The 4,315-nt window shown below is 36.2% G+C and overlaps 1 long non-coding RNA gene across 1 annotated transcript; it reads left to right on the forward strand.

The window, feature by feature from the left end:
• Positions 1–442: 442 nt before the first annotated feature.
• Positions 443–3,355, forward strand: LOC309798583. Its single transcript, XR_014293208.1, has 3 exons — positions 443–519; positions 613–743; positions 3,232–3,355. It is a non-coding gene; the product is annotated as an uncharacterized lncRNA (long non-coding RNA).
• The last annotated feature ends 960 nt before the right edge of the window (positions 3,356–4,315 follow it).

Below are 4,315 nucleotides of genomic sequence, written 5' to 3' on the forward strand. Positions count from 1 at the left end.
TTCATTTTAAAGCTAGACATATTTTCTAAGTTTAGAATAATATACTCTATATCGCGAGAAAATATGTTGTTATTACGAAATTTTACCGAACACCATCAGGAAACAAAATTAATAAACATTTAGTATTAACAGTGCCAAAAATGGTACAGCTAAGTTTGTTATTGCGAATTTTTAAAACAAGCTTTCATCTCCTCATTAACTTCTCATTCTAGCTCGTTCTCGTCTTTTACTACTTTATTTTGCTTATTTATCTAAACGCTGTCTAGTTACTGGTTGATTTGAGTTTTCTCTTTCTTTGCATTTTACCACAGCGCCTTTCGTTACTCTGTGAGCCAGTGCGCAGATTTAAAGAAGAACAAATACTTTTATTTCAATACAACTTTACCTATGTTCGCTAATTGAGCAGTGTATACCTAAATAATAAACAACGGAAATTCCAGATGCGTTTTACAATTCTCACGATTATTGCACTGGTCAGTGTTGCCACTATAGACTCCGAAAGGCCAACATTAGTATATGGTGAGTAATCGATCTAACTAACCTCCCTCTTGAAACTTTTCTCTTGTTTTCTTTTGTTCTTCGTCTTCTTCCACTACAACTGCATTATTTAAGAGTTGAGTGAATCGTCTGCACAAGCAGCTCTCCTCATGGTTGGACAGTAGTGACCAGTCCGTTGCCGTTCTCACGACAAATCAGCCCACCTTTATTACGAGCTAAAGGAGTATTTACACCGATACCGACAGGTAGATATCTTGTAAAAAAGGAATTTTACCTGTTCTTAGAGTGAGTGAACGAATTATATTTCATCGGCGGAGTATATTTATAAGACCAGTAGCAGCTAGGTAACTCAAGCATATATCAGTTAAGCGTACTTTCGCCTTTATTGCGCACAAGAGCGACACGGTGGACGTTTTTCTAAAGGAGACAAAGAGCACCACAGTTTCCTTTGATGCTTGTTATTTTTAGTTCTATGAGCAATCAAAGGTAACTTACCTCGCTCATCCATGGGATACATGTTTGCCTATGGGTAGTCAGCCAGGTTTTCGCAGGGCCGAAGTGGATTTATTTATCGTTGGCTGTGCTGAATGTCTCTTATGCATTTTCTAATAATATAAATACAAGCGAAATATAATTGCTAAGACGCTGAGATATTTGCAAAAAAAGGGAAATAGGAAGGTAATATTTGAATTTGTTCTAAATACAAGTATTTAGTCAAATCAATCAATGAGATAATCCGTACAGGCAGAGAGGCACAGCATGTGTGGGGTGAGTGAAACAGCCAAGACATGGTGATAAACTGCTGAATCCAGTTGAGTGTCACCACAAGTACATTCGTTTTGGTCGCCTTTTATCCTTTTATCCATACATCACCTGGAAAAGTGCTGGGTAACTAAACGGAAAGTTAGCGTTTGAAATCTCTCTAATAATAAAAAATTGTAAAATTCTGAAAGAACTAGAAATGGAACCATATCAAACAGTAGAGTTTTGCTAATACATTAACGACAATTGTTCGATAAATATACGTTAATAAACATGGTGATGAGTAGTTTTACCCTTATACATAAAGAGTATACATTTTAAAAAAATATTAAAAAATTGCTTAACTGAACGCTTCAACAAAAACACCTGACAAAACAAATGTAGAGCGTTACATAACCAATGGACGCTTAGTGCTAGAACTCAATAATTTCTTCGTAAGCCATTAGAGGAAACCAACCGCCCAGAGTTCACTTAGATGCATGTATCAGATGAAGAACTCTTTTTGCCAGATAAGAGTAAACCTCGAGTGTGATTACGATCAACTCCTTGCTTTTCATTCTTGGGTTTTTAAAATTTATCCAAAACCCCTCAAGAAATTTAAACAATTACGTTTTAGCTTTGTACAAGAGATTTGCAACTTTTATTCCAAAATCTTTTCCGGCATGGCTGCGAGTGCAAGTGGTTTTACGGTACCATTTTGTGCTGCAGTTGTGTTTAGAAAAGTTGATTTAAACATTAAAAAGTGGAATCGAGTTTTCCTTTGGTTTCTTTCTGGTGAACTTTACCTACACGTCAAAGCATTCCTTCACCTTCTCTTCTCTGGAGCAGATAACAAGGCAATCATCGATGTACCTACAGTAGCGTAGTACACGAAGGCCGAGCTTTAATTTTAGAATTGAACGCATATGGCAAAGCTTAGTGCTAGTCGCTGTTCCATTTCCAGCTCTCTCGTTTCTTCTTCGTATTTTTTTCCGACCATCTAAAGATTGAGCAGTTTAGGCACACCACTAAGACCATGAGCTGCTCAGTTGACATCTCATATATGTTTATTGCTCCACGATGTTGCTTAGCGTTCCAGGATTACTTGCATTGCGGAGTCATTCGACAAGCTTTTCTAAAGTGTGGTAATATCGAAAGAATCCAATGCGTAAGAGCAGTTAGCACACGCGTTACGTAGACGATCTAAAATTATTTAGAGTTTGTAAGATATGCTAGTATATATTTAAACCATTGGGAAAGTATTAGTTTTACAGACCACGTCATCCTGTCCGTTGGCCTGTCTACATAGCTGATCATGAGTCGAATAAAAAATTAATAAAGACAATTTAATCAGGAACGTTGATGGATTGTCAGATTCAAAATCATCAGTAGATACTAACTTATGTGTTTTAAAAGTATGAAGCCAAACATGTTGATACGTCGATTTTAAGTTTAGAAGTAACTAATAATTTAAATCCTGCCGCGCTTGCCATTCTGACCCAGTATCTTTAGTTTTCGGTAATAACTTTTGAATTCCTCTCCAGATGTCAGGCGATGAAGGGAAGCATCTTTAAGATATTTTACTGTTGAAAAATAGTTATAAAGCCTTCTCTTTAGCCGCTAAATGGTATTCTAATGATCATGGAATTTATTAGCTCTCTAACCTGTTTCATAACACATTTTTCTGTTGTTAGATAGGAAATATACTTTTTCTCATGGTAGTTACCAAGATTTTGACAGTTTCTTTCGAAAAAATGCTGAAATTTTTAATGTACTTTGCCTTGCGCTCTTGCTGTCTAAAAACGCTAGAGGAAATGGTGCCAGTCCGTATTTCTTGTTTTTTATTCTTATTTAATGTCAGAAGCCAGAAACGCTAGAGGTTTGAAATTGTTTAATCAAATCTTTTAGGTACAAAAATTTTTAAGAAAAATAATCCGACTGGCGAGAAATCTTTTAGTCAAATTGTAGTTAGTTAATTACTGAATGTTTCAGGCTCGTACCATGCCACAACTTAAAAAATATGCTTACCGCCACAGCTCTTTTCTAACAATACATTCATTTCTTAAATGCTTTCTATTATTACGGGTATATTATTGAAATAAAGGTTGAATGAAGTTGAATTTTCAGTGAACAAGTAATACGATGAAATCGAAATGTGAATAATGCCGGTGTCATAGGATTCAGAATTACCGCAAAAGCTTTTCAGAAACAGCGGTGTCGATCTTGTTAAGTTGAAAACGAGTAACCATGGATGTCTCTGTCAATCTGAAGACCTCACATAATAATGATTCCTTATTCCTTTATAAACTAAATATCATTCATGACCGGAAATACGCCATTCTATAATGACGCCATCACCGACGTAACACGATGACTACGAAGAACCTACTCGAAATTGTCCAGCGTCCGAGCGCATCATATGAACACTAGAATTCAAGTATGTTGAAGCCTACAAGAGCTTTGCGTAAAGAGGTAAGTTAATTGCGTTGTCGACAATTTCCAATCTGGAAGTTTTACTCTCAGAAAACGCTAATTTGCTCATAATTTGCTATAAGTAAGAAGTTTCAGTTTCTGACGATTTTACTTATCTTCCAGATTTTAATATTGACGAGTGAATCTGCTGCTTCAAAACAACTACAACAGTGTAATCGAGATTGTAAAATACTAATTGTTACCATAGGAATAACTTAATATTCATCGTTGTGTTGTATATGGTCAGCCGATATTTTGTAGCCGTGGAAATAAATTTCCACCCATATTATATATTATTTCAACTTACATGAAGGTACGGTAACAATGCACGCTAGTCGATACCTAAGGAAAATCTAAAGCGCCGTTAATCTTAGAAGTCGTCTACGTCCCAGAAGATGATTCAACCTTTAAGTTGCCACAATAAGCTTCAGGATTTTGTTTTCATAGTGGAAAAAATTCTCGTGTAGCGCAGTTGTTAGAGGTGCCCAGCAATTCACACTGAATCGATGAGAGGTTTGATTTCGCGCTTCATGCTCACCAAGGCTTCCATCCCTCCGGAGTCGGCAAAATGGTACCAGAATTCGAGTAAAAGTAAAAGGAATGT

This window comes from Mesoplodon mirus, assembly GCF_964341445.2.
Source record: "Mesoplodon mirus genome assembly, contig: HAP1_SCAFFOLD_4349, whole genome shotgun sequence".
In the NCBI taxonomy this organism is placed as follows: domain Eukaryota; kingdom Metazoa; phylum Chordata; class Mammalia; order Artiodactyla; family Ziphiidae; genus Mesoplodon; species Mesoplodon mirus.